The sequence below is a fragment of the Molothrus ater genome, chromosome 1 (assembly GCF_012460135.2).
Source record: "Molothrus ater isolate BHLD 08-10-18 breed brown headed cowbird chromosome 1, BPBGC_Mater_1.1, whole genome shotgun sequence".
Lineage (NCBI taxonomy): Eukaryota > Metazoa > Chordata > Aves > Passeriformes > Icteridae > Molothrus > Molothrus ater.
In genome coordinates this window covers 1,956,536-1,980,893 of record NC_050478.2, presented here as the reverse complement: position 1 = coordinate 1,980,893, position 24,358 = coordinate 1,956,536, and positions in this window count along the sequence as shown.

Genomic DNA, 24,358 nt, shown 5'->3' with positions numbered 1-24,358 from the left:
ACCCCAACACGCCCCACCCTCACTACCCCTCCTGGTCTGATTGAAATGCCTGCCACTACTGCTGGTACCAGCACTGAAAAAAGAACTGGCTCCTGTTCAAGTCCTTCTCCTTTCCAAATGTTTAGGGATTTGGAGCCCATACATACAATTACTGTGTGCTTCTCGGGAAGAGAAAATAGCCAGCAGCTGTTCAGTGTCTGATCAATTATGAGTTGAGGAAGAGGAGTGGAAGAGAGGGGGGCTGTTGGTCAGAAATCTGCACACAATTAGGAAACAATGCTGGGAATGGGTGCTTGGGAGATGTGGGAAGGACAGACACCCTGCAAGTGAGTCCTGAGGCTGACAGGTCTGCAGTGGTCTGCACGACAGGGAGAGAAAATTGCCTGTTACGGTTGTAGGTGAATTCTCCAGGGATCTGGCAAGGTGAAGGAGGAAGAGGAGCCAGTCCTGGTGTGGGAACATGGACAAAGGAGAGGAATGCTGGTGAGAGGGAGTCTTGGAGCAGATCTCCTGCCCCAGCCAAGCTCTGCTTTGATGGCAGCTTTGACACCCAACTCCACACTGGAGACACAAATAAATGGGGGCAGCTTGGTCTGCAAGACAAATCCTGCCTCAGGCTCCATCCAGCTGCCCCCACACAGGTGCTCAGTGTCATCTGCGAAGGGGAAGACACACAGGACTGGCAAATATTGTAAAGTGCCTTCAAATACCTATTCCTTAGAAGTTTTGAAAGGGACTTTGAAAGTTAAATCCAGAAATGGAAGGTTTTCCAAAGAGCAGTAGACTCCCACCCTTGTAAAAGGAATTCAGCCCAAAATCTCCATTTCATTTCGGATGAAGAAAATATTTTGTCTCATATTTTACCTGAGGTGACTCAAGATGATAAAGGGGTGATCGATCCTTCACTTATTAGCATTACCCAGCACCACATCATGGAATCAGGAATGGTTTGGGTTGGAAGGAACCTTAAAGATCATCCAGTTCCACCCCTGCTATGGTCAGGAACACCTCCCACTGTCCCAGGTTGCTCCAAGCCCTGTCCAACCTGGCCTTGGACACTTCCAGGGGCAGCCACAGCTTCTCTGGGCACCCTGTTCCAATATATATTCCCTTTAACTCACAAGTCATGGTGTGAGCAGCCTGCCCTGACTCAGATCGTGACTGAATGTGTGTTTGGATGATGCTCACCTTTACCTGAGATCCTGGGGGCACCTCTGCCCTGGATAATCTGTGTCTGAGAGCCAAAGGATTGTTGAACACTATCTTACATCACAGAAATTTGGGATGAAACTGGAGGGAGCTGTTTGTTGGTGGCTGAATGAACGCATAAACCAAATTTTTGCAGAAAATGTGGGTTCATCTTGAGTATGTCCAAAATGTGGATGTATTGTAGAGCGCATCCCGCCCATTGTTGACTGAATCTCAGCAATGTCAGAGAAACTAAAGCTGTTTCCCCAGAATGCCAATCTCAGCATGGTAGGGATTGGAAGGGGCCTTTGGAGAGCACCTAGGCCAACCCCCATCCTAAAGAAAGTTCACCTGGAGTTGGTTCCACAGGATCGTGTCCAGTTGTGTTTTGGCTCTCCAGAGGAGACTCTACAACGTCTTTGTTCCAGCCTGTCCCAATGGTCTCCGCCATCCAAGTAAAGAAATTTTCCCTCATATTTGATCGGACTTTCCCTCGAAGTCTGTGCAGTCATCAGTAATAAAATGAGCACAGGAGCTTGCATCCAGCTCCAGTGAAGGAGAATAAATGGAAACCATTGGTACCTTAAGGGCAAAAAATGAAAACGTTTTCAAAATTAGACATTTCTTGGGAAAAGGCTGGGTAAAACCTGACGGTTGAAAATGTGTCAGCGAGTGGTTAGGGGCACTGAGATCCTTATAGCTGATGAATTTAATTGCATCCAGCATCCAGAAACGTGATTCCAGAGTCACATGAAGCTGCCGAAAGACAGAATCTGTCCCTCCTTCCCACAGCAACAGAAGCATTTGGTAAGTTCTGCTCAGCAGTGTCATCACCATGGATACATTAAATGTTTGTGTTGTGACACGTGGAATTTTACCTGAAGTCTCCATTCCCTTGCAATTACATAAGATTATTTATCTTTATTAAGATTATTCATCTTAATTATATATAAAGTGCTTTTGATCAGGAACACCTGAAAACGTGACCAAAAACACTTTGAGTGTTTCAGAAAAAGAGGTTTGCGTGGCCCTAAAATAGATTTATTATCTCATCTAACTACAATAATATAAAATTTAGATGTTCAGTCAACAGAACTCTCTGCATCACATATATTCAGTGGAAAAATCTAAAAAGTATTAATCTGAACCTAAAAATATATGGGAAGAACCTTCCTCTGGACATCCCAGTCTTTCCGTTGTCTGGAGACTTGCAGATGGTTGGTTTTGAAAAGACATCCAACCCTTCGATGGATCAGGTTAGGTGAGAATCCACCTTAATTCCAATCTAATTTCTTCCCAGGCTCTTTGTGATGGAATTAATCCCCAAGATGACGAGGAAATCTGCTGAACCAGATGTCTCCTCGGGCTACGTGAGAGCTCCAACGCATTTTCCCCCAGAGCCCCGGAGTGGTGCTGAGCTCAGTGCAATAAAACGGGTCAGGCACGGGTTTTTTAGATTAGAGCTGCAATTGAATTCAAGCTGATTTCCCAGAACACTGATAGCCCTCCTGGCTCTGCCAAGTCAAATTCAAAGGTCGTGGCTCTTGGTGCCATTCAGATTAAACCCAGACTGTTCTAATGAGCAGGGATCCCCAAACACTCAGGCAGCTCCAGCCATTCATGGAATTTTGTCCTGGTTTCATCATGACCATGCAAAGGGGAGTTGAAGATGAAAAATTTCCTCCTCAGATAACCCAGACTAGACTTTCCCATGGTGCTGCTGGATTTTCCACTCTCCCCAGCTGACCTGACACCACCTCTGCCATTCCTCTTCCCTGACTCAAATCTCAGGGCTCCCAGAGTTCTTCAACCCACCTGGGAAGGGACCTGGGCCTCCCTCCACTCCTGGTGAGTGACGTGGGCTCCTCCCCTCTGTTCCCGGAACATCCCACAGAACCAGCACAGACCTTCTGGTCTCCAAACTTCTCCTTCTGGTCTCCAAACTTCTCCTTCTGGTCCTTCAACTTCTTAACTCAACAAGAACCAGGGGATTCAGGGGAAAATTGGAATGCTCCCCTCTTCGATCCTCAGTGTACAAATGCGTTTTTCATGACTCATGGATGTTGCCACCTGAACGTGGAAAGTCTGGCTGTTTTCTGACCTCCAGGATTAGCACAGCCTGGAGATGCTCAACCAGACACTTCCACAGCCACTAAAATTACTTCCAGTTGAGCTGCCAAAGCTTCCCAGACGTCCATGATGGGTTTTTCCTATAATTTTGTGCATTTTGGGCCTAAATGTGTCTGTCAGAGAAGATTTGTTTCAAATTTATTTTTTTTTGCAAACAGAGATTTCAACTTTTTAAAAGTAGCTTATGATATATTTTGGCTGAAGATGTGGTGGTAGACTCAAAAAAAATATATTTTATTTCATGTTTCTTAGGAAAATAAAGTTAGGATTTGGGGAAAGGCAAGTGAGTTAATTTCTCAACCTTTGTTATTGAAGTTGCAAATAAATTATTTTAGCAACTTGATTCAGAAACATGCAATGTCTATTTCTCCTACATCTATTTTTTGAAAGCTGGTCTATCAAAGAATGAAAAAAATCCATGCCAAGTTTTTTGGATAGCCCATGGATAAATAAACACCTCTGGAAGATGATTCTTCCCAAATTCCAGTAGGTATCTAACATAACTAAAAAGAATCATCCCCTGGAGATGTACTTGTCTCCAGTGATTTTCCAGGAACTCTGTGACCAAACCACACAATGGGTTGACAAAAATCCCATGGCATTGATGAAATGCTCTTAGCATGAATAAAATATCTTTCTTCCAATGTTTTTGGAGCTGATTTCCTGTGATTGCTTCCTTGGGAAAATTATAAAACAATGCCAAACCTTCTTCTCTGGTTGGTCAGATCCCAGATTTTCATCCCAGTCATCTTCTGCTTAAATTATTTCCCAGAGATATGTGAACCTTAGACAGGTGAAATTTTTTCTTCTCACCTGAACATGAAGGTGTTTATCAGCCATGTCAGATTTACAGCTCAGGCAGAAAACACCCAAAGCTTTCAAATTCAGATCTTTTCCAACTGATCCTTTTTTTTCCCACAGGAGAGGTTTGGGATATGTTTGGCTACAGCTGCTATTCAAAACCCATTTGATTAATTAAAATTACCCCTGTAGCTTAATTTACTTCGCACACCACTTCAGGAATTTTGCCATTTCCTCTTCTGTCCTTGTGCTCCCCAGCAGATACTTTCACCAGGTTCTTCTTTGTTCTCCATTATTTCCAACTTTAAAGAGAAAATTTCTACATCAAACAATGATTTGGATAAGATAATTTGGACAACAATGACAGGATAAGAAAAGTTTTGTGTACCAAGGGTACCATCTGGGATTGCAGGAAAAACTTGCTGAAACTTGTGGATTTTTTGTTTCAAACCATAGAAGCTTCATGCTCCTACTTAATTCTTGAGATTTCCTCTCCATCAGCGAATTCCCATCAGTGCAGCTCCCATGGTTCTTGTCTCCATGGCTCTTCCTCACTGAGCTTTCACCACCAATTTCTGCTTGAAAATATTTCTACAGCTTGTTTCCTCTGCAAATTGCCTTTTTCTTCTAAAAGAAATTAAAGATGTAGCAACAATGAATTCAGAATATTGTAGGAGGTGCCCAAGTGGAATTAATTTTTTCTTTCATTGTTTTATGTAAAACACATGAGGCAAAATTTCATTTTCTTGGATCACAGGAAATCCTCTGTGTTTTGAAGCAGAAACATTTCTGTCAGAATATGCTGAGTTTTGCAAAACAAGCAAACATTGATTTGTCCTCCCTGCCAAAGAGATGCAGCTTCTGGCATCTTTGGCAAAAATTTCAATTTTTTTTCCTCCAGACAATTTTTTCTCGTTTTTCCTCACTTCCACTCTTGGAATGGCATTGGAATGAACTTCCCAGTGCCAGTGGAACTCTTGAAGTGCTCCTCATTGGAGAGTTGGGCAGACCTCAGTGGGAGTTCGTTGGAATATTTACTAAGGAACACAAGAAGGGAACAGCTTCAAAAACATCCGCGTGGAATTACGAATTGAGAATACGCTTGTCTGAGAGAAACCCTTTTTTCCAATAAATCCTTTATCCCAATAAATCCTTTATTCCAATGAATGCTCTGCTCCCAAAATTCCCTCCTTTGATCAGCTGAGGCATTGCAGGAGAAGGCAGAGGAGTTGTCAATGCTGGTCCCGTGGAAAAACGGATGAGAGCATGGATTGTGGTCCTCTGACCTCCTTTGGAAACGATCCTTCATTCCTTCTTCCCACCACACCGCCTGGGCTTCAGGGTTGTTCAACACTGAGTGACTTCCCAGCTGTGAGAGCTCAGCATTGATGTGTCCAGGCCAGAGCAGGGAACTTGAGGGGAAAAATAAAGGCACTGGAAAAAAAGCAAAACACCTCTGGAATTACCCGCACCACATCCCGGAGCGGCGGCGGTTGGGTCTGGTAGGGAAAAGTTTCACCTCCCAGCCAAATTCTGACTCAGCCTGTCCCCATCTTTCTGTGCCAAACCCAATCAGATCAACCTGAAATTGCTAAAATTGGGGAAGCGTGGAGATATTCCAGCCAGGATCACTCTGGATAATCATAATGACCCCCCAGTATTGGAGATTTCCAGTCTAGGTATGTTGGGATCCAGCAACGGCCTCAGAGTTGATGTCGAATGGCTAAAGGATGTAGAAAGCCAGTGCTAGAAAATGAAATAAGGATTGTTCAAAGGAAAAGAAATAAGGATTGTTCAAAGCTGTGTTTTTCCCTTCACAGTTGGATTAAAACCTTAGACCGAGTATAAGTCTAAAACCTCCCCAAAAACATGACCCTGCAGTTAATTTTAGACAGGTTTGTAGGGTGTGCTTCCTTAGCAGAAAGTTTTAGTGTGAGCAGAACTCATGGGAAAAGTAGAATTCACTCCTAGGAGCAATAATCCATTTGTATCATAAATGTTAATGAACCAGGGGCTGCCACCTTTTAATTTGAGCCACGAAGGTGGCAATGTCCATATTCTCACCAAAGTATCCCAAGATCTCTATATAAGTTTAGGAATTCTTTATTTCACCCAGAGCTTTGAAGCTTTCTACCCTCCTTATAACCAAAACAATTAATTTTTCTCACTTTTTTTTTCTGTAGCAAAGTACGTCTTTTACAAACTTTTTTCCAATGTGAGGAAGTTCAATTAGGATTTTTCTTTTAAACTCTCTCCACTCTTGGATTATTCATACTGAGGAGACAATTTTTGCCTGACCTATTCTGCCTAAGAAAGTTCAATTTGGCTTTTCATGCTCGGTCAGAAGAACCAGGTGAAGGCAGAGCACATGAACACCAGAACCTTTCTAGTTTGTGGCTTTAAGATAAACTTGGAACGGCCATAACGTAAATCCAGGGAATTTTTGCTGGTGGAATTGTAATCTGAAAAGAAAATTGATGTATGGAAATCATATTACCGCTGTCTTTCACAGTTCTCAACGCTCTTTTATTTCAGAGTTTTTAACTCTTGACCTCATGGCAAATTTATCCCTCATTTAATACTTAAGATGTTTAGACCATTAGGTAAAAACAGCATTGTTATTTAGGTTACGTGTTGGAAGTCACAGTGCCTGGAAAGAATTCCACTTTGTGGTTTCCAGGCTGACTCCAGAAAATTAGAATTGCAGCAAGGCCGTCCATGGAGTTCAATTTAAAACAAAAATCCCAACCCCAAATCCAGACTGAACCAAACCTTAACAGTGTTTCCAAATTTTTGCTTCACTTCATCAACATTTGTTATTTCCTAAAGGAAACCAGACAGGTTAATTTTGCAAAATATATGTGGATACACAGATATTTCACACATAAATGTGTGTGCAAGTGCACGCCTGTGTATATATTAATTTTTCCCCCGTTCTTCTTCATATCAGACTTCACCACATGGCACTAAAGCCATCATTTAATGTGGAATTCTGAAGCTGATGGAATGTGGAGAATGAGCTCTTGCTTTCCTATTGGTCACCAGGCCCCCCTTTAACTGCTGGGGGAGCACCAAACCTATAAACAGGTCTGTGACCATAGAAACCCTTGGATCAACTTTTTAATTTCATCACAGTAAAATAATTGGCTTAATTTATTTTTTTTTTCTATACATTAGACAGGGAAAATGTCTGGCACATGTGTTCAGATATACATATATTTTCCAAACCTATGTTTTGACAATATATATAAGTATATATTTATAAATATACAAACATAAAAAGATCAATTCTTTATTAGGGTTCAAAATTTGGATGGAACTCACAAATCAGGTCATTTCTCCTGGTGGGAAAGGTCAATTTTTCTCTCCATCCAGGCTTCAGGAGCTCACTGAGATACAAGTAGAATTCAGAGAAAAAAACTCTTTTATCAGTCAAGTTTTCCACCCATTCCTGTTCTAGGCCTGCATTCACAGATTTGCTTCCCACTCTTATTGATTTTTTCCCATTCACTTTCCCAGCTCTCTGTACATAGATTGTGCCCTTATCCAGCTGAGTTCTGAGGATATTTTTCATTAATCCAGCTGTAATTTCCCTTTGTACAACTTGTGACTGCTCATCCTCATGCTACACCTCTGAGTAGCTGCATCACCTCCACCAACCCCATTTCTGCAGTGGGAATCTGACTCAAATAAAGCTAAAATTGCTAAACTGAAGTTTTTATTTGGTTTATTTGATTTGCTTTGTCAGTATTTAATAGAAACAACTTCCTTCTCATCCCCTTACTTCTGTCACAGCTACCAGAGACCTTTTATAACCCTTGACACTTCTGCCTTCATATTTGAAACATCACAAGAGATGCGCCAAGATAAAACAGGAATATGATCCATTCTCCATCAAAAAAACCCCTCAAATCCAATTTTTCACTGCTGTCCCTAGAATGAGTCCTTTTTACCAGCTGTCATTTTGTTCCCAGTTTCTTAACCCTCACCCAATCCTCCATCCTTCCCAAATTTGATGATGTTCCAGCTTCCATGCCTTGCTCAAAGGTAGCCTTCCTATTTAACACAAAAATATAACTGCTTGTCCTCCAGCTTCATCAAGATAATCATATTTCTGCCTCTTTTTTTTATTATTTTCATGCTTAGTATTCACACAATCATCTCCTTTCTTCCATAATTGAATATTCAGCCTTACTTTTGATGCCTCAAAGAAGAAAATAAGGTCTTTTAGTTTTGGTTAAACAAGGTCACTGGAAGTTGGTGTAAATGTCATGGAGAGCTCCACTGATTTCTGCAGGCTCTGGGTTGAAGTTCACATTTAGAACTCTCATGATAACGTATTGATCAACATTTCTTTAACCTCATTATCACCCCAGGCCTGATCAATCCTTTATTATCATTAATATACCTGCTGCTCAACAGTGGTGCTACGTGACCACAGACAAGATCCAGGTCCTGGGGTGACCTGTGGAAAAGCAAAGCAAGGGGCAGACTTTGCCCTGGAGAAGTCATGAACGGAGCAGAGGGCTCAGACAATGAAATAGTGACCTTTTTCCAGTGTTGGGAAAATCAACTTTACAGCCAGGGCTTTGTCTGACTCCCTGTGTACCTTGAATGTGCCCTGGAATATCAGAGCTCAGCGTTGTTGTTCCAACAGAAATCTTCATTTCTTACTTACAGAAATAAAGAGATGCCCCGGGACACAAGGTTCCAGCTGGAAAACTTGATGCCAGTAGAAATTCCATGCTCATTTCAAGCATATCTACCTCTAACACACTGACTAAAGAGAACAGGCCCTTGGATCTTTCATAGCCCATGGATATTATGCTCAAGCATAGCATGATTGGGGAATATCCATAGATTTGTCCAATTTTCTACTTTGGCATGGGATGAAGTGCATCCACTGCCACCAATATTTTTGACATGAACTCTACTGGCTACCAAGGGAGACCAGAATGGCCAATTTCAATGGAGATGTCCAAATTAAATATGTGATGAGCACAACTTCCCCCTCCTTGGGATCTGCTCGGAGTCCCAGATTTCCATTTGTGCTGGAATTCGCCATCACAAATCCAGAGCTGCCCAGAAAAGCAGCACCAACGTGGCCCTCTCAGAGAGGAGGCTTTGCTCTGGAGACAAAATTTCCTCCCTGGTGATCGTGTTGCAAACAAGTTCTGCCTCAGAGACTCGGGGCACAAAGAACAAAAAGGGATTTGAGCAGCCAGGTGGTGGGAGAAGGGAAGTGGAGGGAGGAGGGGGCTGGAGTGGCAAAGTGCAGAAACAGTTTTAAATATTTGGAATCTGCAATTGTATTTCCCCCTCCTTCCCCTCCCAGAGCTTCATTTTTTTTTTTTTGAGCCCAGATTAACTATTCCCCCTACAATGCTTTTTCATAAAGGGATCAAGCCCATTGTTTATAGAATTTGCTAATAACAGCCTCAGTCTCTCTGTCACAGCAGAGTGATTCAATTACAAGACTGGACAATAAAAGCTCAATAAAGAAACTCAAATCCTTATTAAATTCTTTTTTTTAATTATTATTAAAAAAAAACAAAAAAACCAAAAAAAAAAACCTGAGCAGGCTAGGATTGCCAGATTGGGAATTTGCGTGGAGCAGAAGAATGATATGATCTCTCTGAGTAGCACGGTGCAAATTAAAAGAGGTTTAGCGTTAAGTGCTCATGGCACAAAAGCAATTTTAAGTACCTGCAATCAGCTTAGGGTGGCTAAGCCTAAATATGTACAAATCGTGTAATGGGCAATATCCCTGGCAGTACCACGCAGAGCTCCCGCTGCTGGGTGCTCCAGCCCTTCCCCAGGCTCCCACCACGGCTCCCTGGGGGTGCCAGTGGGAGTGGGAGTGCGTGTGGGACAGTCTGTGTGTGGCTTGTGGGCCACCTAGTGTCCTGCTGGCGACTACACCAAGGGTTTGCCTCTCGTTCCTGGTGTGACAGGTTGGAAAGCAAAAAAAAAAAAAAACCACCCACCAAAAATCCCGATTCAATCACCTTTGTTGGCGCAAAAATGGGACAAAGAGAGTCAGGGTTTGCTGCACTTGGCTCTTTCCTGCTGCTTCACTTGGAGACTCCTCCATAGAATTTGGTATCTATTGAAACCCCTCCTCCATTGGGAAATCCATCATTTCCCTTGTTGGCATCTCCATTTCTTGCTACCTCTGGTACACATAATTTAGGATTTTGGCGGGGTTGGGGCTTTTGTTGTTGTTGATTTTTCCAGCCTGGCAGAATGAGGTTGTAGGATTATGGAATGGTTTGGGTTGGAAGAACCCTTAAAATTCATCTTGGGATACCTTCCACCATCCCAGGGTGCTCCAAGCCCCTATGTCCAGCCTGGCCTCGGACACTTCCAGGGATCCAGGGGCAGCCACAGCTGCTCTGGGCACCTGTGCCAGGGCCTCAGCACCCTCCCAGCCAGGAATTCCTTCCCAATATCCCACTCTAAATCTCCTCTCTTTCACTTCAAAGCCATTCCCTGGGTCCTGTCCCTCCATCCCTTGTCCCCAGTCCCTCTCCACCTCTCTTGGAGCCCCTTCCGGCACTGGAAGGGGCTCTAAGTTCTCCCTGGAGCTTCTCTTCTCAAGCCAAAGAACATTTCTCAAAGTCTTAACAACCTCTCCATCATGAGAAATTTGTGTCCTGTGGAAGCCCTGGGAGCCAGTGACTCAGACCCATCCTAATCTCATTTTTTTGGTAAACAGTGGAATTTTCTTAGTTTTCCCTTGCAGTGTGTGATTTCCAGGCTTTGCTCACCCTCCCTCTGAATTCTTCCAGCCACTCTTGGATTCATTTCCATCCCACCCTCAGATCCCTGCTTTGCCTCCAGCATGGCAGTAAAACCTGATTTATGGCAGAGGACAAGGAATTTCCAGGGGAAGATTTTGTGCATTTGAGGTGTGTGAGATGACTCCTGCTTTTTGCTGCTTTTCTGGCATCCGGTAAGGAACTGCCCTTACAGGACCATTCCATCATCCTAAGACTTTTTTCCAAGGTCTGCATTGACAGGACAAGGGTCAGGAGTTAGAAAACTGAGAGAGGTTGGGTTTAAATTAGACATGGAAAAGAAAAATTCTTTTTATGATGAGGATGGTGAGGCACTGGAAGAGGTTGTCCAGAAAAGTTGTGGATGCTCCATCACTGGAAGTGCTTAAAATCAGGTTTTGAGCGACTTGGTCTAGCAAAAAATGTCCCTGTCTATGGCAGAAGGGTTGGACTGGATGATATTTAAAAGTCCCAAATCATTCTGTGATTCTATAATTTAAAAAAAACCAAAACAAACAAACATAGATCACAACATTGGGAACTGGTCCCAGCTGAATCCAGCACTGGATGAGGAGGCAGTGCCAGGCAGAGGACAGCAAAGCTGGAGAGCTCTCCCTGATAATATAAATAATGAGGAGAACATGACACTGCTGCTGGTCTTTGGGAGGGAGATCATCACCCAAAATTTACTCTGTTGTCACAGACCCCTCTGTGGGATCCATCCATCCTTAGCTAATTGCCCAAAATAGATGGGATGAGTGCCCTCCTGAGTGACCTTTCCCTGATAAAAGCAGGAAACCTGGCTTAAAGCAGGGGCTTACATTTGAAATGGCTGCAGTTAAGGGAGATTAATTCTCCCCTCAGCACTCAGCTGAGTTAATCAGCACGGCCCTGGCTGGCAGCTCTGTGAGGACATGTGGAGCATTCACCCCATTTTTGGGTGGTGATTTATGATTGCTGGGATAAACTGTGCTCCCAGGAGGAATAAAGGAGCTCATCAGAGAGGTGTTCCAGTGAATTTCTTAAAGAATTGAGCAGAATGAACACTGGCTTTAAATTCCTTGGAAGAGAGGCCCAGAGATTTCTCGAGAGCTGCACTTGGTTCCTGCCTTTGTCACGCTGTGAAATTTTGGATGTCCCCAGTTTTTAGGGATAAAATGGGGTGTTCATTCCCGATGGAATAAAAAAATGAAGTCTTTGTCCTTCAGGATGAGAAATGATCTGAACATCTTATTTCCTCTCCTGATTTAAGAAATGTTTAGAAAGAACGGTAACGGTGAGGCAAAGGTAGAATTTTACCCCCATTCAATAAATATAAATTACACAGACTTGAAATTCTTTGGGAGAGAGGCCCAGAGATTTCTCAAGAGCTGCACTTGGGTCCTGCCTTTGTGACGCTGTGAAATTTTGGATGTCCCCAGTTTTTAGGGATAAAATGAGGTGTTCGTTCCTGATGGTAGCAACAGCTATAGATGCCCTTGGTTTGGGGTTTGCCATTTAAAATTTAAATGTTGAATCGTACCCTGGATTGAATGCCTAAGACTTAGAGTAGAATAAGCTCTCTCAAAGCACCTAAATCTGCTCATGGTTCATGGAATCATGGCATCAATACATCCTGATTTGTAAGAGACCCACAGGGATCATCAAGTCCCACTCCTGCCCCTGCACAGACACCCCAACAATCCCACCCAAAGGGAGGGTATCCAAATGCTCCTGGAATTCTGGCAGCCTTGGAAATGTGGCCATTCCCTGAGGAGCTTGTGAAAACCCGTTTCCCAACATTCATTTCTCCCCAGCTTGGAATGAACTTCCAATTTTTAGGTGGCTATGCATAAAAAAGTGAAGTCTTCACCTTTCAGGATGAGGAATGACCTGAACCTCTTGTTTTCTCTCCTGATTTAAGAAATGTTTAAAAAGAACAGTAATGGTGAGGCAAAGGTAGAATTTTACCCCCATTCAATAAATATAAATTACACAGACTGAGCAAATCCAGCCAACCGCTTTGGACAATATGAATTTTCCCATAGAAACTCCTCCAAAGTGGAATGAATTTCCAGGCTCGCAGACACGCAGTTTTTAATTAAGAGCAAAGCATTTATTAGAACGGATGAGAGCACTAAATCTGACCAAAATGCCTTTGAAGCTCCCAGCCCCCTGCTTGATTCCACGGACTTCCCCTCCCTGCTTTATGTTTCACAGCATCCATAACATGGATTTATCAAAGGTCACTATGGCAACACCCAGGCAATGCCAGACAAATACGGGGCCGAGCCTGGAAACAGCACAAAACAAACTGAAATCGCCCCGTTCCCACCCAGGCTGCTCCCGTGGCCCTCCCGCTCCAAATTTGGATGGATGCTGCTATTAATCCTGCAGCCCATATTACCTCAGCTGAGGTGGGAAGGCAGGAGAGGGAGATGGGGCCTGGACTGGCACGTGAGAATTCCTGGAATCGCGGCCTCCCGCTGTTTGGGTTGGCGGCGTTTCCACGGCAATGAGGGCACTCGCCATTGACTCCTGGGTTCTTGCTCAGCCTTCATTCCTAGGATTTGGGGAAGGGTTATTCCCAATTCCTTAGGAATTCCAGGACTTCTATATGTACTGCATATATGAACCTGAACTTGCTGGTGGTAAAGAAAAATATCTAAAAATATAAAAATATATAAATATATAATACAGAGATATAGAAATATAGAAATAAATATATCTATTTTTATATAAATACATAAATAAACAATTATATAAATATATAAGTATACAAATATAAATTAAATATAGAAAATTTTAAAATATAAAGTAAATAATATAAATTATATATAAATATATAAAATATATGAAAATATAAATTAATATAATACATAATACTACATATTAATATGTAATTAATAATATAAATATTACATTACCACATGAAATATATTAATATACAGATATGAATTAAATTAATAAATATAAAATAAAATATATAAATGTAAAAATTACATGTATTTATAAAATATAGACCATATAATTTATAGTATTATTAATGATAATATGAATATAATTAATATTAGATACTATTAACTATATTGATTATACATCATACAACACATATATAAATATAAACACATAAAATATATTGATATAATATACAAATACATTATATAAGAATGTAAAATCATGAATATGAATAAAAATATGATAAATATAATATAGAAATATATATGTATTTTTATAAATATATAAATATATCTTTAACACACACATTTATAAAATACATATATATCACATCTGTAATAATGTATATCATATCTATATCAAATGAGACACTCAGAATCACAAATCTCTAGCCTGACAATGAAAAGCATTTTCAGAACTGATGGAGAACTTTAAAATATCTCAAACTTCCTTTACTAACAACAATTAAAGCCGTTCTTTTGGAGGTGCCCAACCACAGTTGACTTTACTTTTATTTTTGCTTTATTTTCCTCATTTTGGAAAACGGGCCACAATTATGATTTTATTTCTGATATAGAAGAAAAAATATCCAGAAAGTGAAAGAATTCAGAAATTTTTTGCTCTCTATTCTTGTCTAATTCTTGTCTCTTCTTGTCTAATTTTATTATTACATTTTTTTCCCACAATGCGCACACAGCCCAACACAAATTTAGGTGATAAAACCCCAATGGACTTCCAGGTGCAAAGTGAATTTCTCAGTAATTAAGATAAGCCAGAATAAAACCAACGGATGAAACATTACCTTTCTGCTTTTTATTGCACATTATCTTCATGCTTAATGATCCAGTACCCTCTTCTATTTAAATGGGAACTTCCCATGGTGAGAGCCATACCCAGATAGCAGCAAATTCCTTTTAAAATTGGAGTTTATTCTGCAGAAGTTGCTTCCAGGAGTATTTTCTCCCCATAGTTCAAAGGCTGTTCTAAAGACAGAACACTCCATTTCCTCCTGGGCTTTATTTAATTTTTTTTCTTTTTTTTTTTTTTTTGGCATTCCTGAATGGTTTTCCAGTGTTAATCATCTTTGGAAAATCCCTCTGAGACGGGAACATTATCCTGATTTTATTAATGGGAAGCGGATAAATAATTGAGATTAACATGAAGATATCCAATTATTTTGGTGTCCTCGAGGCTGAGCTCGGAGTTCCTGCTTTGGCAAAGCTTTGAGCATTTTTACCTTATTAATCTTCCTCCACCTTTATCTGCCTAGGAAGAATTTCTTTCTCTGGGCTACTCATTTGCACTGGGGAGAAAAGAGCACATTCAGAGGCGCTTCATCTCAAATGTCTTGGATGAGCAGCTTGGGATAAGATAAATTTCCCTCTAAAACAGATGAATCCCAGATTATTTATTGATTTGAGGAAGTTTCCCTTGCTTTGCAGTTGGGAGTGCTCCATACTTCATTAGGACACTGAAAATTAAGGGGTTCAGGGGCCTGTGGGAGATGATCTGGCCCATCAGCCCTTCTGTCTGCCAAAATTCCAAAATTCGAGACCCAACACATGAAAACTTGGATTTCTGATGTTTGCACTAAGAAAAAATATAAATTCTCAGCCTTCTTTACTTTACTGAAAGTTGATTTTGTTTGATTTTTTTTTCTTTGTGAGAGAATCATCAGCAAATAATTGTGAGGTGTGTTGGAAGTTAAATAAAATAATAAAGTGGTGGGAAAGGGATACAGGGAAAAATCCTACCTCAGTGGAAAAGAGTGAAATGGATTTTAATATTTCACTCACTGAAATTAGTGAAATGAATTCTAATATTTAAAATATTTTAATATTTTTAAATAGTAGTATATTATGATAATATTTATTATATTTAAATTAAATTATATTTATGTGATTAACATTTAATATTTCCCCACTCCTTGGTGCTGTGCATGGATTTATTCCCCTCCTCTTTCACTGATGCCCACATCAGCCACGGATGGGGAAGTTTTCCTCTCATGGATTCTGAACTGAGCTGAAGATCTCATTTAACAATCACACAAACACAGGGTTCCTCTTCCACAGGCATGGAAAAATCCCAGTTTTCCATGAGTTTTCCACTTGTGTAATTACACAGTTAATTGAGTTGGTCATTAGGGTCACGTCTCGCAGCGTTCAGAGTGATCACTTGAGAATGGGATTATTTTTGAGGACATGGGATTGGATTAGTTCTGAGACATTTCATAGACTGAAACTACCCCCCAAAAAACCCCTAAATGTCTTTTTTTTAAAATCAGATTAAACACAGGGGAAATGCCAGTATAGACAAATATAAATAAATATAATCAAATTACTGAAAATTAGATTATTTTTAAAGAATGTGGAGTCACAGAGATTATCAATAAAACCTCCAAAACTTTGCTGTGCACTGGTTAAATAAGATTTCATTTGGGAGAAAATGAGGACAGGGGTGAAGGCTTCAGTGAATTCAGTGCTGGCCTCCACATTTCAGGAAAAAGGGGTGAACCAACCATTCAGAGTTACAGGAAAACAATGGAAAGGATCAGAATTCCAGCTAAAACTGCCCATAAGGGAATTACACTTCAGTATTCCCAAAACATGAGTTTAATAAACACAGCACTTAGAGAAATTAATAAGTTTTTTTTCCCATGCAATATCTTTAATTGCCCTAAAAGACTCCAGTTCCAAATATTTTTCAGAAGTTACTCATGGAATAGCAGGGATCCTCGTCATTGCTATTACAACCTGTCTCTAAAAATGCCATGACTTCAAGAAAAATCCTCCACAGCCATTTTTTTCCCTAATTCCACAACTCCTTTCTTACCAAAAGGAACATTGGCCACCTCAGCTTTCCAGGGAACAACTTGCAGCTGTTCAGGCTTAGGGAATATGGGTTGAGAAAGGAGATGTCCCAAAGTCCCAGGATACAGGGATATTCTTAATATTAATTAAGAATAATTAATTCTTAATTCAAATTCTTCATTTCAGGTTCTCTGGGGAATCACGTCCATAACATTCCTGACCTAATAAATGAACCAGATTTATTAATGCACTCATCTTTTTTATACTTTTCTCAATAAATCTGTGCCTTAGACTCCACTACTGGTTGCTTCCTTGAAAAAAATTAATGATGGGAGGAATTTGGCTCTGGGGTTTGGTTGTAAAAGTTTTACTGTATTTGAAATGCAGAGCCTCCTGACAGCTGGAATTGTGGAATTCACCCTCAGACAGGGTATTGCTTTCCTGGCATGTTGAAGCTGATTAAATTATTTTCATATTATTCTAAATGAGTCTTGGAGAGTCTGGGGGGGTGGGGGTGGGGGGTTGGATGTTTCTGTGATGCCATAAACTCAGACACCTGCTTAGCAGCTGGGAAATTCGGGGAATTCTGGAGCAGCTTTTGATCAGTACAAGGTGAGAAAAAATTACTGGGGCAGGCAGAGTGTTAAGAATTCCTCCATAATTCCCTTTTTATTATTAACACAGTTCATGACCCGGGAATAAGCTCCATGTCAACATCAGGGGGGAGTTTTCACCTGATGGATGGAAAAGGGAACCTGGAGGGGGAGGCAGTCATGAGGGCCACCAAGGTGATCCCAGGTATGGAAAGTCTGAGAGAGTTGGGATTGTTCAGCCTGGAGAGGAGAAGCTTTGGGGTGACCTCAGAGTGACCTTCCAGGACCTGAAGGACTCAGCAGGAAAAATGGAGAGAGACAATTTCTAAGGGATGGAGGGACAGGACACAGGGAATGGCTTCCCAGTGCCAGAGGGCAGGGAGGGATGGGAGACTGGGCAGGAATTGTTCCCTCTGAGGACGGGCAGGCCCTGGGACAGGGTGCCCAGAGCAGCTGTGGCTGCTCCTGGATCCCTGGAAATGTCCAAGGCCAGGTTGGACCCTGGGGCTTGGAGCAGCCTGGGACAGTGGGAAGTGTCCCTGCCCATGGCAGGAAGTTTGGAGTGAGATGATCTTTCCAGTCCGTTCCAACCCAAACCATTCTATGATTCCATGATATTTTTTTCACCAGTAAATCCTGGATAAAACACCTGGGGTGTGAGGTGTTTTGCAGGGCCAAATGAATCATTTTCCACCAGCCCACAAGAAGCTGCATCATTTGTTTGTTTTCCTACTCCTACCCCCCTCTCTCCCAAACCAATCCTACTTCCTGCCTTAATGGAAGGATTTGAGACTCTTAATCAGCAAAAACAGAGTTTGAGATAGCAACCACGGCAATCAGAAATGAATTTGGCTATCAGGAGACACAGGAGTGGCCACAAAATTAATTCCCTCTGGGAAAACAAAGGTACTTAGAGCTGTGGGCATGTGTGGGATCTCCCTCCTCAGGAGATCTTCCAGAAATGCTGATTTTTGTGCACTTTGCCTGAGCAGATCATGATCCTCAGGGCTGTCACTTTACAGAGTGAAAGATGCACTGGCAAGGGGTAACCAGGCAGTGGGAGAGAGGAGCCAAAGAATCCCAAGCCACAGCCCCTCCCGTTCCTACCCACTGGATTACAGCTGCAGCCAACAGAGGGATGTGGATGAAACAAGAGAGCAGGAGAATGTGGATGCTGTGCCCAGAGATATGGGAAAGAGACAATGGTTTGGGAGGGCTTGAAAAGAGGCCCAGAGAAGCCGGGAGGGCAGGAAAAGAAGGAAAGAGGGAGGATTTTGGAGCCTGTTTTCCAATGAACATCACCTGGTGGCCTCAGAGCCACCCAGGCGGGTGAGTGGCACTGCTGAAGGACTCTGTGACACTCCTGGGGTGGTGGAGGAGCTGGAGTCTCTGTCAAAGTGATGCCTTGTGCAGGCTGCCCTAGAACAGAGACTGGGCAGAGCTAAAGAATAAAGCAGGGATTTGTTAAAAGGCCTCCATGGATGCACCTTGGGCAGCACAAGAGCCCAGCCAGGGCTGCACCCAAGATGAACCAAAATGGCCCCAAAATGCACCAGCGCTCCCGGGGTCTCTCCCTTGGATCAGTTCTGCTCCATTTGCATCTTGCAGTTCATTGTCCCATTCCAGCTTTAGCCCCTGCAGTCCCACCCTGCTTGTTTTTCTCTCTCCAGCCCACGGGGTTTGTGCTCTTGGGCTGAGATTTGGATCATTTGTCCTTGGTGCCCAGCTGGAGCAGGAATTGTTTTGTCTCCCTGCTCTGTGCACAGAGCTCCCCATGCCCTGATGTGAAGCCCAGACCCACACACTGAAGCAGCGCAGAATCTGAAAATATAAAAGCTAAACCTGAAGCATCAAAAGAAGGATTCATTAAAAACCAGAGCAGTGAGGGGGCACAGGGAGGGTGGGGTGGTACAGAAGATCTCCCAGGCTGAGGTGGCCACTGCTCCCTCACTATCAGCTCCAAGACTGATGGGGGTTTATTCTCCCAGCCCTGTGGTGTATTCCAGCTCAGAGGAATGAGTCAGGCTCCCAGCTTGAATTCCTGGGATATAAAACTCAGCATGAGGTATGAGGGGAGCTGCAGCTCGGTGGAGGCCACCTAGAAAAGCCAGTGTTGTTCTTAGTGAGGTGAGTTACCTCATCCCAGGCCAGGAGGTGGGAAAAATCCCAGGATCTCAGCCTTTCCCAGCCCTCAGCATCTCCAACCGATCCTACAGAAAAACACTGGAAAACTCTCCAAGCTGAAGGAGCCTCATGAGGCTTTCTGAAAATTATAAAACTACATCTTCTTAACCCAAATTTTTCTTCCTTCTTTTTTTATTATTTTATTTTTCTTTTTCTGGTAACACTAAGAGGTGATAGGCACAAACCCAGGTTCAGGTCGCATTGAGTGCTGATTTTTCAGATTCCAAAGGAAATGGGAAGGTGATATGAAATGGGAAGTGGTTATGGTGTTGATTTTATCAGAAAGGATTTTCCCAGTCTGACTGGGAAAGTGATTGCCTTTTCAAGTGGTTCAGAATTCCATTAAATTTTTCTCAGTCTTCACAAAGGAAGAGGTGACCTGAATAAAGGCATTGTCACCAAATTAAATTTGGCTAAATTTGACAATGAAAGTGGAGCAAAATTCAAAATGGTTTTGGGTCACAGTGTAAATTTCTTTATTTAATTTTAAAATAGTGACCTTTCAGTGCCATGGCTGAGAAATGCAGATTTCTCCCAATTCAGCTCAAAATAAGAGTTAAGGCTTGAAAGCCTTTGCATCAAAATAATTGAAAAAGAATAATTATGTCCCATTTTGCAAAAGTCAAGGTGCAAACATGAAGGTGTTTGCCCAGGAATCACTGGCACTGATCTGGAAAGTCACTGACCTCTGGGAATGAATGTTCCTTCCTCCAAAAACATATCTGTGATTGGGAAGGGTAACTCAAAGCAAATAAAGCCTTTTTAGTGAGCTCCCCAAAGGCAGAAGCTTGGAGAAAGCCCAGACCTTCAAACACCAATTTTTATTTTTCAGTTTTTCCTCTCATCCTTCTTTCAGCTTTGCACAACCTCTGAGATTCAGATCTGCCAAGTTTCACACAGCTCTGCTTAATTTTTGCTCAAGGAACGAATCTTCAGACCCGGAGTCAGATCCCAAAATTCTTCTTCTGAAGGGTTTCCACTTCCCAGGGCCAGCAGTGCAGCTCCATTGGCTGATGGGATTTGATTAATCCCCCTCTAATGAGGAAGTGGAGCAGCTGAGATGAAAGGCTGAGCCCTCACTGGGACAAGGTATGAACTAATAAGCCAAGCTCAGCTCACACGGAGATCCGGGCATTCCCGGAGGGGATTGGAACCAACCTGACTTCGGTGTTTTGATCAAAGTGATGCCAAAAAAAAATCCCCCACGGGGTCCAAAACCTAAAGCAAAAAGTCAACAGTGCTACCACCTGTCTGCTCACCCCTGGTACTATTGGATATTCAGTGGTAAAAAACTGCTGAATTTACCCCAAATTTCACTGGTTGGCAGAACTCGTTTACCTGTTTGCAGAGGACAGAAAATATCTTGGAATGCACTCCTGGTGATGAAGAAACCCATCCTGTGTTTAAAACTGCATGGAGAGATGGGAATGTGGAAGGGAGGAATGTAATCAGAGGGATATGGGCTGAGTGAGTTTGGGATAAACCCTACAAACAATGGGATTTATTGAATTTCAAGAAAAATTGATCCACTAAAACGAGAAATTTAAAACTGTCCCAAAACCACCCAGCAGAGAACATGCTGTACATCCTTGGCTAATGGATATAAGTCCTTTGGAGTGGTGTTTTCCAAGATCTGGAATGGAAGAAAGATATCTTGCTGTTGATGTTATGTGAGGCTACAGACTTTGTAATGATGGTGGTGCCCTCACAGAATAAAACAGGCTTCGCCCCAAGGAATTTCCTTCCTCAGACACCAATTAAATACAATTTTTAAGCATGACTTTTCCTTTATGTAACATTCCTAAATCCATCCCTAATTAACAAAGCATGCAGGAGGACTTGATTGAGGGATCAGATCTTCAAGCAGGGCTACTCTTAAATTAGATGGGATGGGAGAATGGGAAACCACGGCACAGAGGGCTGGAAGTCTGAGATGCCAGGGATGACACAAGGGGGGGACAAATGGAATTTGCTCCAAAGCCAATTCCACAAGTGACTGACAGTCAAAAAAGACAGTTTGAACCACATTTGAACAAGCTCCTGCCAATTAGCTGGAGAGCCTTGACGTGCCATTTCGTGATGTTGGTATTTTTCTTTGCACAGAGAGATGGATCTGTGGAAAATTCCATTGGTTAAGATTCTCATTTTCCCCTCAGAGTGAATTACTGGTTGCAGATCACTGTTCCTGTGACAGCGAGCCGCTTGGCCAGGAGTTTCTCCTAGGAATGTAAATTAAAGTGCTAAACTGCATCGCACTGGATTTGGGAATGGCATCCAAATGAACTGTCTGGGACAGGTATCAAATCTCATTTAAAATCACAGAACCAGAGAGCCACAGAATGGTTGGAAAGGACCTTCAGCATCATCTTGTTCCACCCTGCCACGGGCAGGGACACCTCCCACGATCCCAGGGTGATCCAAGCCCCATCCAACCTGGCCTTGGACACTTCCAGGGATCCAGGGGCAGCCACAGCTGCTCTGGGCACCTGTGCCAGGGCCTGCCCACCCTCTGAATGAACAATTCCTCCCATCCAGCCGTGCTCTCTGACAGTTTGAAGCCATTCCCTGTGTCCTCTCCCTCCATCCCCAGGAAATTGTCTCCATCTTTCCTGTTGGCTCCTTCAGGTCCTGGAAGGCCACAGTTAGGTGATCCCAAGGTGATGTTGTTGAGTCAGGGATGGACGAAATGATTTTATGGTTTAGAAGGTGAAAAAGAGAGATATTTTATTAAGAGGTAGCATCCTTTTATAACTAGGATCTCTAAGGTGAAATTTGATTGGTTTTAAAGTAAAAACTTTTCGCACTATTGGTGAACCATGAATAGCACACTCTGAAGGTACATATCTGTAAACAACATGAACAGAAAGAGAGATAATAATTGTTTTTATTTTTCTTCTCCAAGTTTCCCAGGCCTGAAGCCTGGGAGAATTCTCTTTGACTGAACTGAGAATCTCCACACCAAAGCTTCTCCTCTCCTGGCTGAACATTCCCAGCTCTCCCAGCAGAGCTACTCCATCCCTGGGCTCATCCTGGAGCCTCCCCTGGGCTCTCTGCAGCAGCTCCAGCTCCTGCCCGTGCTGGATCCAGGGCTGGGGCAGCTCTGTAGGTGGGGCTCACCTGAACACAGGGACAGAATTCCCCCATTCCCTGCTGCTCAGGCTGGGGAATCAGCCCAGGATAAACTGGATTTCTGGTCCCAGTGCACATGGTCAGGGAATGTCCAGCTCTGACCCAGCTCCTTCTCCCAGGGCTGCTCTCAATCCCTTCATCCCCAGCCTGGGTTGATCCCAGGGTTATCCTGACCCTGTAACACACCTTGCACTTGGTCCTGTTACACCTCCACGAACAAAAGTGACACCTCAGGAAGGCAGAGCAGCATCAACAGTATTGCAGCAACATGAAAACAAAATATAAAAGCAAATTGGCCGTTTTTTCATGGAAATCTGAGGGTTCCCCATAGATTTAAAGGAATACAGGGCCATCGCACCAGGGATTCCCATGGGCCACTTCTCCCACTTGTCCTGGCATGGAGGATGCAGGATGGCATCCCATCCTTCGGGAATGCCAACAGCACCACTCGGCTCCGTGTCCTCTGCAAACCCACTGGGGGTTTGGAATCCTCTCTGGACTCCATTTGCTGCTCTGCAAGGCTGGTGTCAAACACTCAGAACTCCATCTGGTGAGACTGCATCTTGAGTGCTGTGCCCAGCTCTGGCCCCTCAGTTTGGGAAGGATGTTGAGATGCTCAAGCGCATCCAGAGGAGGCAACGAGGCTGGAGAGGGGCTGGGAGCACAAACCCTGTGAGGAACGTGTGAAGGAGCTGGGGGTGCTCAGCCTGGAGAAGAGGAGGCTCAGAGGTGACCTTATTGCTCTCTACAACTCCTGCAGGGAGGCTGCAGACAGGTGGGGTTGGTCTCTGACAGAACCAGAGGACACAGCCTCCAGCTACGCCAGGGAAGGTACAGGTTGGATATCAGGAAGAAATTTTCACCAAAAGAATAATAAAGTACTGGAATGCTCTTCCCAGGGAGGTGGTAGAATCCCCATGTCTGGATGTGTTTAACAAGACTGGACATGGCACTGGGTGTTAGGGCATGGGTTGGGCTCGATGATCTTGGAGGTCTCTTCCAAACTCATTATTCTGTGATTCTGTGATTCTGTGATTCTGTGTCCTAAAGGACTCCAGGGAGCTGTGCATGGGTGAACCAAGCCCACACCATTCCTCCTGAGGGATTCCTCTGGGGTGAAATGACCCAAATAAGCCAAGGATTGGGCACAATGCTGAGATGGCGATGATGGAGGTGGGTGAGGAAGGTGGGTGAGCTGGGAAGGCTGAATGCAGCCAGCAAGGTGCTGGGAAGTGAGGTGGGAAGGGAGCTGGGAAAAGCTGGTTCTGCCAAGGGCAGGGAGGCCAGCTTGCCACTGTGGTGGTGGGACATGGGACAAGGAGTTTTGGATCCTTCAAGATGATAAAGAGGCATTGTGTTACATCACAGCCGTGCTCTGCCCCTCCAGCATTTCCAAGGGAATGGCTCTGATCTCATCCCAGCTAAAATAAGTCCTTGGCATGTGTTCCAAGGCCTTGATCCCACCCCTGGCTGATGCTTGGAGCCACCCACCAAGAAGGGAAGCAACATCACATGGCCTGGCCAGCTGGGTGCTGTCAAGGACAGCCCAAACTTCCACACAAACTGTGGAGGAAGAAGCACAGCCCCACGTCAGGCCAAGAGGAAAACCTTTTCCCTGAATTCATCTCCTCCACTGACAATATTAATCAGGCTGACATTGAGCTGGGAGCATGAGGAGAGGGCACTGCTTTGACTCAAATCAAGCAAAATCTCCTAAAAAAGTCCTCACTAATTACGTCTACAGACTTTCCCAGCCTCAGTTAAGGTGTACGAGCCCTGATTGAGTAGTTCCTATTCCAAATGTCCC